The sequence below is a fragment of the Anastrepha ludens genome, chromosome 5, assembly GCF_028408465.1.
Source record: "Anastrepha ludens isolate Willacy chromosome 5, idAnaLude1.1, whole genome shotgun sequence".
NCBI lineage: Eukaryota > Metazoa > Arthropoda > Insecta > Diptera > Tephritidae > Anastrepha > Anastrepha ludens.
The window spans coordinates 52591691-52606482 of NC_071501.1; positions in this window are offsets into that span (position 1 = coordinate 52591691).

Consider the following 14792-nt stretch of genomic DNA (forward strand, 5'->3'; position numbering starts at 1 on the left):
AATTCGATTTTTACATATATTAAAATGTCTCTATACGAGTAGTTACAAAATTAAGAGTAGCTTATATAGTTAAGCAAAAAACTTGTGAAGATATTCCAAGAGCATTGAAATTGTCTTACTACATTTTACTACTCACATTTCACTCAACGATCCATTAGCAAATCGCATTTGAATGTAAATGACAGTATGTGAACAAGGGGTAAAAAAAAATAATCGTATATGGTTAAGAGTAGTGTAAGGATAACTTATGCAAAGGAAGCTGGCAGCACTTAAGTGAAAAGCATATGCGAGCACATCGTGTATGTATGTAGTTATCTAAAATTATGCAAATAACTATATGTCTGTAACCATAAACATTTGTGTACGTTTATTTTTATACGTTTGTAAGTGCCCAAGTAAGTTAGTTCAAAAACTCATCACAAATTGATTTTATCGCACAAATACGAACGATATCTGCTTGTTGTTAGAATACAATCGAGAACAAAGCGGGAACAAAGAAGATGAAATACTAAAAATCTGGGCAATGGGACAAAATATGTAAATAAAATAAGAAATAAGAAAATCAGCATTGTTAAGGGGTTTTTATCTTCTCATTTGAGCAAATTGCAGCAATTGAGAAACCAAATGAAGCCATACATGGCGTATGGGTAACTGGCCTTTTCAACTGCATACATACCTACTAAGATCACTATGAGGAATGAGGGTGTGCAGCTTGCGGAGAGCAACATGTCCTCAACTATAAACATACCTATTCATGGCATTGCGTAGAAAAAGTGAAAACAAAAAAAAAGAAAACGAATAACATAACCAGTAGAATGTTGCAAGGACCACCAATGCCACTTATCACAACAAAAGCTGCAAAAACGAAAGAAATCAAAGCAAAGCAATTTGCCACAGAAGTACTGAGAACAAGAAATAAATGTCCAATATAGCCAAGCAGCTGCAACGTAAGGAGCTCTAGGAGCTTACAATACTATTCCGCAGGCTCAAATGACGATAACGAAGAATTCTGTGGCAAATGAGCGAAAAAATATATTGCAACCAAATGAACGAAACGTAGAGAAAGATGAAAGCACGTAAAAAAGCTAAGAAAGGGAAAACGTGTATTGAAGGCAGGCAGTAAAATTGAACGGTATAATATTGGTGACTATCGAATGTCCAGTCAGTTATATTGCATACATATGTGCCTATATATATATATGGATACTTGTACAGTATATTCCATAATTATGTATATCACCGTTTGAAATTTTGCAGTTCCACTAAACTAAAATTAATTGGCTTCAAACTACTTCTTCTTGATTGGCGCGATAACTGATTCAAGTATTTTGAGCGAGTTTACAAGATTTGTCAGTCGTTTTTTTTTTCTCGTTCTATCCGACGTCAGTTGGATACACCACATAAGGTCCTTGACTGAACTTGATATTTCCTTTTTTTTTTTTGTGGGAGGGGAGGATAAAAATGTTAGAAACATTCAATTGTTACCGTCGCGGTAATGATATGTGGGGCACGCTCCCACTAAAACAGATCTCCCCTTTTCGGCTGACTTCCACCCCGGGACCGCATTTGCATTATATCGAGGGTGGATAACAACCACAAAAGAAACCTGCATCCAGGCTCTCTACCTATGACGTATGGAGGTTATACGTCGGTGATAGTCTCCATTACTCCATTAAGAAATAAATGGAACTTCAAAAGTGTGCGGTAATGTCGTGTGCATTACCGTCTTGTCTGCGTATGATATGGTCGTGAGTCATTAACTCAATCGCCCGTAATTGTTCTCGGTATGTCTGAGTCGACCTCCTCTGGAACACTATTTCATGTTAGCTTTAGCACTTGTCGCTAAGTTCGGTGTGATCAGACGCGGCAGAGGGCGTTAATATTATTTTGCTCTAGCTGCCGGTACTGAAGCAGCTCTATTGTTCGCCTTTCTTCGTCCTGCTTGTGTAGCGTACGCAATACTTGCTTGCAAAACTTGCATGCAGCATCCCAGCAATGTTTTGAAATGCACATACTGCCAGTTAAATTAGTCTCACTTGGCTGTCTTCCAAGGATAGTGGCTAACTCCTCACGTTCCCCTTCGAATATTGGACAGTAGAAGAGTACGTGTCGTGCGTCTTCAACATTCTTTGGGCAGGCAGGGCAGAGCGGTGAAGCGGAGAGACCAAACCTATGCAGATAATATTGAAAGCACCCATGCCTGCACAGCATCTGGGAGAGGAAGTAACCCACTTCTCCGTATATTCGCCGTAACCACGTGTTAAGGTTAGGGATAAGTTCGTGCGTCCAGCGGCCTTTAGGAGAATGATTCCATCTTCGCTGCCGTTTATCAAGTAATGCCATTCGCTGTGCCAACTTTTGGTCCCTTGTAGGTGTTGCACCTTGCCTTGGATAGAGACGGTTTAGTTCACGTGCTCGGATATCCAGTGGAATTTTTCGCGCAATCACGCAAATTGCATCATCAGATACTGTCCGGTATGCACAGGCTACTCGCAAAGCACTCACTCTATAAACCTGCCTGGCCCCTCGTAGGTGTATTTCTCGGGCTTGGGACCGAATGGGATATTTCCTGTGCTACCGCCAGCAAGTACCACATCGATCACTTTTAGAGATGAAGCGTTTATAGTCTGCGGTAACACTGGATCTTCATTCTCTGCTCAATGTCTTTTTCGGCGTAAAGCTCATATGGCTCATTGCTCCATCGCCTACGATATTAACCGGCGCCAACGTACAAATCAATTCAAAAATCGTTTGCTGAAGCTTTCTCTCAAAAACTCCAAGAGATGCCTCATTGGATGTTGTCATCGTCCAAGTTTCTGCGCCATACAATAGAATGGGTGTGATTAAAGACTTTATAAAGTTTCAGTTTTGTTCATCGAGAGTCCTAAGGAGCCAACTTAGTCCAAAGTATAACATAGTGCCAAGAGAGATTTTCTCCGTTGCATTTTAAGACTGCCATTACTATCGATATTAGTGCTTTCTGTGTTTCTGAATAAACGACGTATCGTACAACATCAAATTTTTAGCTCTCAACCGTGTTGCAGGTGCCGATATCACTCATCCAACTATATTTTGAATTGGAGTGTGTGGAGTGGTAATGTGAATCATATTTTCCAAACTCGTTTGAATAGCTCATCCAGCACCACCACGGCTTTACGTTCTAGGAACGACTAGGAACGATAATCTCGTAGTCAATGATCCGCAACGTGTTCCCTCCATAAATTAAGTGCGTCCTCGACGTCATTCACCTGGTTGCCCTCTTCGTTCTCTAGCAAGAGTCTCGATTCGGAAACCTTCTGTAATCTTTCTGGTCAAACTTTCGAGCATCTCAAGTTCTTCGTACTCAAATCTTTCCGCCTCTCATTTCTTCTTTCGCATACTAAGTTCCTCCTTCCATCTTATTTTTAGGTAGTTGTACCACAAGTCATCTGTTGTGTCCCATCGCAGCGTTGCTTTATAGAGAACCTCATTGGTTTCTGCATCAATGACATTCCTCCTGGTACCAAGTGGTTTTTCGGGCTTGCTAAAAATAAATTCCTTATTCAGCGGCGGTACGCACGGAGCGCATTTCGGCCTGTAATTTGGCATACTTGTTTTGCTGCATATAAGTGAGTTCGCATCTTGGCATCAACAAGATAATGTTCTATGTTGGGTTGATGTTGGATCGTACGTACATTTAAAATACTGGAAGCATGAATTCCATCTATTCCAACATGATCGATGTAGTTTGGTGTCTTTTGATCAGAATATGGCCATGTAGCTTGATGGATATCTTATGCTAGAATTTCATAATGGATGCTACATAGCATTTTTCGGACCCCGGCGAAGTCGCTTAGCATCAGTTTATTAACGGATTTTTCGTCGCGGAACAGAATTTTTCGACTATGAGACCAGAAATCGCTTTCTTAGCCATCCTACCATTGAAGTCACCAAGCACGATTTATGTTGTGGTCGGGATAGCACTCATAGATACATTCCCGGCACTCACAGAAGCTATTTTTGATCACATCGTCATTTTGTATAAGAATATCTCACGTAGGACAGACTTGGTAGGGATGCTACAGTTAAAGTATGTACAGTCTGTATTTCTACCTTTTCTACCGCGCTCACCCATTTGAACCTTAAGAGAGAGATCAGCTTAGAAATAAACTCGCATTTGAGGTATAATTTATTTTTAGCTAATTCTCTTACGTGTTTTGATTATATAAGTCAGAATACGAGGCTGTGTTAAAAAATATTAAAATAAGAGGTACTGCATACGACAAAGAGCTAAGTCTGGCGAATATGCTAAATAGAGGGGTCTCAGTTGGACGACAGACGCACCTGCGCCTTCTTTAGCTTCGATTTCCCACGAAGCTTTCATTGTCTACTCTGATGTGTTGCGTTGCACCATATAGCATTCCTAGAGTTCACAGTTGGCAGTTTAGCACAATTACAAAATTTCTTATGGTGGCATAGTTGTGATATCGACTGTATTACAAGTGTATGTATGTACTTAGGTAAAAGGGCTAAAACATAAGTTGCAGCTGCTCATAATGTTGATAGTTCAACTGGCCAATATAACCATTTCATTTGCAACTAAACGTAACCCATACGCAAAGATCTCCGCAACTCGCACAGGATCAATGCGTTGGCACCAAAATGGACTTGCATTTTAAGCAGTGGCAAAAATCGAATGGCAAACAATTTATTTTTTATTTTTTTATTTTTCAAATGCCATAAAATTTTATTAGCATATGTAGTTGACATTAAATTTGCTATACTCGATAACATTTAGTGCATTTTCTCTTTTTTCTGTACAGCCTTAAAGAAGTTGCGACTGACTGCCTAACTGAATAAATGGAAAAGAAAATAAATGTGGCATACATATGTATGTATATGACCTTTTGCACTTATATTTCTCAAAGTGAGAAAAGGCCTTATATTTTTACTGACATTTACTTGAGCGGATAATAAGGCGGAAAAAGGTCGCATATTGTGAAGAAAGTATAAAAGGGTCAAAGAGTAAGAACCACACAAAAATGGTTGTAAAAATCAATTGAAATCACATGTAAGTATTGTATACACATACATATATATGTAAGCATTTGTGTGAAATGGTTGAAGGCTGATCAGAGAGGGTGTAGGATATTTTATTTTATTTCATTTTTATTTTTTTTATTTTTTGTAAAACACTGGCTTCTTAAGTTTTAAAATGCTCGGAGCATTGGAGCAAACCAACAGCTTTCATGAATTTAGAGTTGCCACTTACTCCGCCACTGCCAGTTTTTCTAGCGTTTGTAATTAGAGTTGTTTTACAAGTTGCCTGTATTGAAAAAATTGCTCACTATTAGAAGCTCTGAAAGTAATTTAGTTTTTTAATGGATTTCGGGATATCGAAATTGAATTTGAAATTTGAAAGGCCAAGCCAAGAAGCACCGACAGATTTGGTTACTCCTAAAATACTCAGGCTAAAAATCCCATTGTATTTAAGGCTCTGGAAAGTGAAAGGATAGATAGTCAAGGAGGCAAAGAAGAAAGTAATATAAGGAAAAAGATAGGATAAAATAGAGGAATAGAGGTAGTTAGACCTATTTTCCAGACTCTTTGAATCTGAAATATCCTCCAGTTTGAGAGAACGAATTTTACTTGTTCTCATCTCATTGGAACCAAAAATTCGTAACCTTGCTCTAGGAACACTGGACACTTACAGAGAAAATGCACAGTGCCATCCGCCTCCTTTAAGCAAGACAGGCAAATCGCGTCCTCAATGCTGCCAATGGTGATTATACCGATTATGTCCTGCAATAATACCGACCATCAACCGAACATCTTTGCTTCCAAGTTCTACAGGAAAGTCCGACAGTTTTCTGTTCGGGCTGGTCACCAAATACTTTGCAGCCCTCAAGCGTTCCAGACCTGACCATCGCTCTTCATATAAGTTGTTTACATAATCGCTCATTCCTTCTTATGTGTCTAAAGTGTACTCTAAACGAGTACTTGGTTTTATAAGAAGGAATAGCTCGAACTTTGCAGATTCGTATGCTCTTAAGTTACTATTTACTACGTTTGTTCGATCTACATACATTAGAGTATGTCGCATTTATTTGGAAACCTTACCACTCTATTGACAGAATTGAACGAGTTAAAAAAGTTGTTCTTAAATATGTCCTCTCTTCCCTAAATTTCTCTGATCCCATCATAGAAATCTCACCTACTTCTAATAAATTCAAACAGCTAGGAAATAGAAAAGCCATATTGACTCTGTGCTTTCTGTTTAATATTATCAGGGGGCAGGTTGACTGTTCCTCTCTTCTAGAAATGGTTAACTTTTCGGTCCCTACCACGTCTTTACGTATTGAATATCCGTTCCATTTGAAAAGGTGCAGAACAAATTGTGCCTGCAATGCTCCTAATGCTCGCTCTCTTCATGAACTCAATGAGATCTCGAATACCATTGATTTTGATTTTACTTTATCTAAGCTATATTTTTCTGCTCAATTAAACCGTTTATTGTAATTTAACTTTCCAGTAACGATATTTTTGTAATACGTAGTGCGTACGAATAATTGTAATATACCTTTTTTTCTTTGTAATTGTAATTTAATTTTTTTGGCGTGCCAACGTCTTATAATTCGATGGAGCCGGCTGCATGCACCAAAAAATGCGGCATTACCGTGCTCAGAGGCTTGAACTGCAAGCGAGAGCGCGCAACGAATGACACAGTGGCACAATCGGCCTCCGTGTTCGGCAACGTTCGACATCTGGCTCTCTCCTACTTGAGTAAGCGATGCGTCCGGACAGCTGCTATACAATAATACAAAATTAATTCAAAGCCTATGGGAAACTACATACACACATTCACATGCCTGTATGCACATATGTAGGTATGTGTATAACGAACTTTGTACCAAGAGCCAAATGAGTGTGCGCTTTTACTCACTTAAAAATGTGTAAACGAATTAACAACAAACATGCGAACTATCGCCTTTATATGCAATAAGTGAGCAGCAAAGAGATTAAGAGAGCAACAATGTATCATTCCATTCATTGACTAGCAAATTTCAAATTTTATAGTGTAGTAGTTGAACGCGAATCGGCAACAGGTTAGGAAGTGAGCAAAGTTTTATTAAAAGAAGCAGAGAGCATAACTGAATTTGATGTACACAACTCTTTTTACAACAAATTACAATTAAATTTGCAAAAATAATTAATTAACTAATTGAACAACAATTTTTATTCACTTTACTTGCTGAAAGAAATAATGTCAATACAAAATGTATTATTATAAAATAATAAAATCAAAAATTAAATTGTAACAGTCGAGTAGAAATTGAAACAATAAATATTATTCAAGTATTTTGTAAATTTAAAATGATTTACTGAACGGAGAATTTTATGAAAAATTTTTGTAATTTGTTTCGAACGACGACTCATTTTGCAGAACCGCTATGTACATTGTAAAAAAAAAATGGCATAATTGTATTTATGCGTAAAAATAAATGTAACTTGCTCAATTCCATTGCGATTTCATTTACCTCCTTCTATATAACCATACAAAATATCTATCAAACAAATAAAATTAAAATTTTCTTTTGAAAAATGCAATCAAAAAATGCCATCAGTATTTTCTTATGACGTTGTCACGTTAAACTATCGTCAGTAAACCGACTTTACAGACAACCTCTTTTTTTAACTATTTTTTCTTTTGTTAAATAAATTTTTGTAAAACAAACTGCTTCGACACATTAGTGATTTTGTTTCGGTATCATATATGTACCTTTGGTTTTGTGAAAATGTCTGATTTTGTGCCGAATAATCGTCATTTGCGGAAAGTGTTGACTCATTCGAAAAAAACGGCGGCTGAAGCGCATCGAGAGCTACAAAAAGTTTATGAAGATGCTGCTTTAAGTGAAACAACGTGCCGAGATTAGTTCCGTCGCTTCAAAGACGGCGATTTTAATGTTGACGACCGTCCGCGTGAAGGAAGGACAAAAACCTTCGAAGACGCTGAGTTGGAGGCATTGCTCAATGAGGATCCGTGTCAAAAGCAAGAAGAGCTAGCTTCAGTAGTAGGAGTTACCCGCCAATCCATTTCCACGCGATTGCATGCTTTGGGAATGATTCAGAAACAGGGGACTAGGATTCCTTATGAGTTAAAACCAAGGGTAGAACTGCTCCAGCAGCAAAAAGGAGGGGTTTTCTTCATTGCATCGTTACGGGTGATGAAAAATGGATTCATTACAGCAATTCAAAGAAGATAAACTCATGGGGACCGCTCGGCTATGCTTCTACGTCGTCGCCTCGGCCGAATTGTTGGTTTTATTTATTATGAACTGTTAAAACCAACCGAAACCATCACTGGGGATCGGTATCGACTTCAATTGATGCGATTGAGCCGAGCACTGCGCGAGAAGCGGCCGCAATTTGCGGAGAGGCATGAAAAAGTGATTCTACAGCATGACAACGGTCGGCCTCATGTTACGAAACCCATTAAAACCTACCTGGAAACACTGAAATGAGAAATTCTATCCCACCCGCAACATTCTCCAGATATTGCGCCATCCGATTATCACCTGTTCCGATCGGTGGCACATGGTCTAGCTGACCAGCAGTTCCATTCATATGAAGACATCAAAAAATGGCTTGATCATTCGGAGCTTACTCGTCTGATATCTGGATTGTGTATCGTACTCATAAGCCCACGTCTTGTATCCAGTGATAATGCATTTGATGAATGTTGGGTCGGCATAAAATTCAGATCCTTTAGGACCAACTCTGCAGCAACACGGCGCAAACCCGAATCATTAACTACAATGTCCTAAACGGATCGGTAAGCAATGCGCAAGTCCTCTGCCATCTTTCTGATTGTTAATTTGAGGTTATTTATCATCTTTTCTTTCACTTTATTGATGTTAGCATCAATTTTCCACGCCGCTGGCCTGCTCCTACGTCCATCATCCTTTATAGACTCATGATATCTTCTGAAATATTGACGCCACGGCTTTTTTCTTTAGCTCATCATTACCGAAACAGTTTCCCCACATTTCGAAGGTTTTCGCACCATCGAATACATTTTTAACGCAAATATAAACTCGTTGTGCAAATTCATATCCATTTTTCCACTATAAAAATGGTAAACATGCGTAACTTTTACAAAAGTCAAGCAATGGGGATACAATTTTGGTAGTGGCAACCTAACAACAACGCAGATATCACATCAGTTGACTTAGAGTGTCACCTGGTGGTTGTTCCGGGAACTTTTTGATCAAGGTATGCGAGTGGCTTTCATTTTTAAAGCATGACATGCAACCCGCTCCATAAAAAAATATCGGGTGATGGGTAAGGAAGTAGGTCACTCTATATCAATTCTCAGATATATCAGTTTTTAGGCAAAATCCATGTGCTAACCAAATTTAAAAAAAAAAACATTGATAACATTTAACATTTTCACACCAATTGATCTTTACCACTAACATATTTCCTCTTTACAAAGCCGCAGTAAAATCGGAACACTTTTACTATTTTCAGCCACAGCTGATATACGAGGCGTGTTTTTAAAGTAAATACCGCTTTAAAATTACGCCGCCGTTTAGCGCATGCGCGTCGTGTAGCTACATCTGTTGGGAAGTCACAGACGCCATTATGAAACCATCCGATCGAGTCTACATCTGTTTGCGTGACTTTAAATGCCTTCATCTATTCAGAATCCCGCCGACTGTGAAGCGCGTGCTGTGCTCAAGGCTTCAAATCAGTTGACATTCATAGCCAAATCAGTGAAGTTTATGGAGAAAACATTATGAGTGATGGAATGGTGCGGAAATGGGTTGGGGTCTTTAAAGATGGCCGCACAAACTTTCATGATGAGGAACGAAGTGGGAGACCTTCAGTCATTACCGATGAACTGATTCAAAAAGTGGACTGTGAAGTGGAAGTGAAAGAGAACAGACGATTCACGATTTCGTCCATAGCTGAAAGATTTCCTGCTGTCTCAAGAAGTGTTCTTTACGAAATTGTGTCCGAACGTTTAAATTATCGGAAATTATATTAAGGCTGGGTGCCAAAAAGTGAAAACGATTGCGAAACAGTGGTTGTCTAATCAGGTGGCAATCTTCTTTGACGATGGCATACAAAAGCTGGTCCCAAGATATGATAAATGCCACAATAGTAATGGGAATTATGTAGAAAAGCAGAGTAAAGTATGGCCTTTCAAGTGAATAAATTATAAAAGTGGCGGCATTACACTGCGTTGCAGATCCCAAGCCAAGGCAACCAATAGATGGACAATGAGACAAAAGGTTTTCTCCTCCAAAGGAAGCAAATATCATTATAAAACATTACACAAGGTTTCTATTGCCTTTTTAGCCTTTGAATTTCAGCGAATACAAGTCCACTCGTGGCTTTATATGTACTGGGTTGCCCGTATTCGACGGACCCATGTGTTTTTTTCTATTTGAATCAAAGAAAAGCACAATTTTTTTGATGTTGACGATAATAATCGTTTTATTTGGTTCAAGTATATTAGATTTATTGACATCACTTTTTGAATATGATATCTCTCAAATGGCCGCCTTGAGCCTGTACGGTGTATTGCGCCCGTTTTGCAGCATTTTCCATAGTTTTAGCTAACATTTCGGCTGGAATAGCTGCTATTTCCTCACGGATGTTATTCTTGAGCTCTTCTATGGTATTTGGCTTATTAATATAAACCTTTGATTTTAAATATCCCCACAAGAAGAAGTCAGGTGGCGTTAAATCGGGCAACGCGGTGGCCAGTCAAAACGCCATTTTTCGACATCAAACGTCGAGGAAACAATTTATTCAATGTGGTAGAGCGCCGTCTTGTTGAAACCAGAACTGCCTCATACGCTTTCGACGACTAATTGGCATCACAAAAGTGGTTATCATATCGCGATAACGCTCCTGATTGACGGTAACAGCTTGACCATCTTCATTCTCGAAGAAAAACGACCCAATAATCGTTTTCGCACTAACGCCGCACCAAACAGTGACTTTTTCGGCGTAAAGAGGTACCTCTCGAATTTCGGGAGGATTTTGAGTGGCGTAAATATGGCAATTTTGCTTGTTTACCGTCCCATTTAATAAGAAATGAGCCTCTTCGGACATGATGATTTTGTTGTTCTTCTTCTTCTTTTGACTTCTTTGGTTGAATGTAAAATTCAACAATTTGGGAGCGCTCGCGTGGCGTGTACTGTTCCATGGTAAAAATCTGCTTGGACTGACGCTTCCAACGCGGTATGTCATTAAGCGATCTAATGTCTGTGTCAAAAGATACAGGGTTGCCAGATGGGTGCGTCGAATATGGGCAGCCCTGTATGTCCTATACAATCCTGTTGGTAGCAATACCATTCATGCCTTCAGTGCTTGTGTTTTATTTATTTTATTCATTTATTCATTTTAGTAAGTCAAGAAATACATAGTTTCTTAAAGACTACATAGAACTAAGAGTATTTATATAGAAGTAATTAACAAAATTAAAGCTTAGGAAACTAAATTAACAAATATATACTAGGTAATATAATTATTTAGATTTCTTACAAAGGAAGACATTTTTTAATTGGGTATTAAGTACATGTTTCGCCCTGGAAAGGTCTAGATCCAAAAGGGAGGCGAGATAGTTAATGTCAGACAGCGTTCTAACAAGAGGCGCATTGGCACTATATAATGTCCGTTTAAAGCCAACATCAAAAATTTTGCAACGGCGAAAATTCCTGCAAAGAACATTAAAATGTATTCTTTCTAGAAGAAATGGGCAGTCAATTAGTCCATTAACGAGATCAAAGATAAAAGAAACTGCCTGAAACGTACCTCTGTCACTTAATGGGCAGAGACTAATCAAACGACAGCGTGAGTCGTATGATGGTTTGGGGTCTGAGAAATTGAGTGAATGTAGCACGAAACGCACAAAAATTTGTTGAACCCTCTCCACTCGATTTATATGGACTGCATGATAAGGTCTCCAAATAAAAGAGGCATAATCTAATTTGGACCGCACAAACGCAGAGTATAAAATCTTAAGAGTATATGGATCAGTGAAGTGCGATGAGTGAGCGAGCACAGTAAGTGAATTGGAAATGGCATAATTTAGGTGCGCGATAAAATTAATTTTAGAATCAAAGAAGACCCCTAAATCTTGTATCACATCAGACGAAGCAAGATATGTATAATTGATATGATAAGAGGTATAGAGGGGGTTTTGAAGCTTAGAAAACGAGCTTTTATGAAATGTTTCAATATTAAGAAATAGACAATTCATAAGGCACCAGGAAAATAAATTATTCAACTCGGACTGTAGGGCGGCTGAATCACCAGAATTTCTTATTTCAGCGTGCACTTTTAGGTCATCAGCATAGAGAAAAAAATTAGCGAAGTAAAAGCACGAACAAATATCATTAATAAACAAAACAAATAACAATACCCTGAGGTACACCAGAGGTGGCAATGTACTGTTTCGAAGAAACTCCATCGATAACTACAGTACAGCATCTCTTTATTAAATAGGATCGAATCCAATCAAGGAACGAAGAATGAAAGCCGAGGCAAGCCAATTTAGTTACTAAAATCGAATGGGAGATTTTATCAAAGGCTTTAGAAAAATCCGTGTAAATCGCGTCAGTTTGGAAACCATTTTGGAAGCCTGTGTGGCAATCGTCAGTAAAAACGGATAAGTTAGATAACGTAGATCTTGCAGCAACAAAACCATGCTGTCGAGGACTAATTAGATGTTTAACGCTAAAATATAACTTGTCTTTAACAATGCATTCAAAAAGTTTAGATACAGCAGATAATTTGAAAACTGGTATATAATTTGCAAAGTCGCTTTTATTACCGCTTTTGAAAATAGGAGTGACTGAAGTCAGCTTCCAATCATCAATAAATATTCCTTCGGCCAAAGATTTGTTAAAAATTAACTTAAGAGGTATCCCAACTTGGGGCACATAAGATATCAAACGTCACATATTTAAACGCTTAGCTATATTCAACTAACTATGAATAGCACATCTGTAATCCACTTATTCCAGTTTAGTTTTTATGCCCACTTTTTAGCACATGAAATTTCGTTTACTCACGCTCAGCAAACGATATAAGAGGATTAATTTATTTTCCTAATATATTACACCTTTTGACGAATACGCGCACACATACAAGTATAAATATGATATGTACAAGAACAATACCAATAATTTAATGAATCATAAATAATTTAATAAATCCATACATAATTCAATACTCATTTGACATACCCCAAACTGAAGGTAAAAATATCACTAAAAATTGCTTCCGCAAACACATATGAAACCACATGGCTCATGTGTTGTAATTTCAAATAATAAGTACCCACAATTCACAAAATTCTTCAATACCTGCGCTTTTAAAGTGTTTTTCCCCACACAAGCATTCTAATGAATTATTGCAAGCTGCTAAAGAGGTTTCCTTGCTGAAAAATCTCATTTACCAGATTTATTTATAGCTTCTCATTGTTGAACAAAACAACAAACGAAACGTGAATTATTGCATTTCTTACTGAAGCAACGGTATTGGAAAATGGTGGCAGCTGTGCAAATGATTAATCAATTTCGACATTTCTTTTGGAGCCATAAATTCCTAATTTTATAATTGCAAAATGTTGAAGTGATTTGGAAACAGAGGATTTAACATATTTTCAAAAGACTTATAAAACTCGGGCAGAAGAAAATTTTGCAATTAGTTAAGTTAAGTGATTGGGCAAATACAGATAATATTACGTCGCTAGATACAACATAACATTATTAAGAAGTACTTTTACCAGTGGCAACCGCCGGTTGGTGCCATTTTCGTAGCCCATTTAAGATAATTGCATTATAAAAAGAGTGTTTTCAAGTAGTGGTGGCCCCTCAAAAAACAATGACAACCCTTTGAGTGTTTTCTCGTTATAAGAACGCTTCGAAGTCGGATGAAGTCAACAGTTATCTGAAACACATAGTAAAGTGGTTGACAGACTAGAGCATCAAAGTGAATCAGCAAAAATGTAGGCATGTGACCTTCACGCTAAATAGAAGCGACAGTTCGAGTGCATATCTAAACTCCACACTCATACCTCATTCTAAAGAAGTTACATACCTTGGTGTTCGTATGGACAGACGCCTGACCTGGAAAAGGCACATTGAGGCCAAAAGTGGACAGGCGAACCTAAAAACATAAGATCTTCATTGGCTAATCAATTCCCATTCCGGGCTTAACCTTCATCAGAGAGTCCTTCTCTACAAAACAAACAACGAGCCATTGTGGACGTATGCGTCACAACTGTGGGGTAATGCAAGTGCAAGCAATATTGAGTCAAACCACGTTAACTGGGCCCCGAAATTTCCATCAAAGTACCGATTTTAAAATCAAATGCATTTTTGGATAGAGAATTTGTCACATAATAATTACTGTGAATAGTTTTTTTTTTGATTTCTCTTTTTGTTTATGTTATCAACAATTGAATTTTTTTGCTGATATTCTTGTAAAATCAATATCTCAGAAACTACAATTGATAATTTGATTAAATTTATTTCGATTACCGAAAAATTTTTACTCTATCGATTTAACGTTCATGCACTGTATATTTGTTGAGACAATAATTTTTAACAATAATTTTTTATAAACAATCGCAATTATTTTTGCGTTCTTCACGCTGTAAATGGACAATATTACAGTCAAATTAAGCGCACAATGCTCACCTTTAATAAGCTGTAAAAAAAACTTTGTTCATCCAATCCGTTCTGAAGATATCGAATTTTTTGTCCGTCTATGCATTACGCACAGGATCG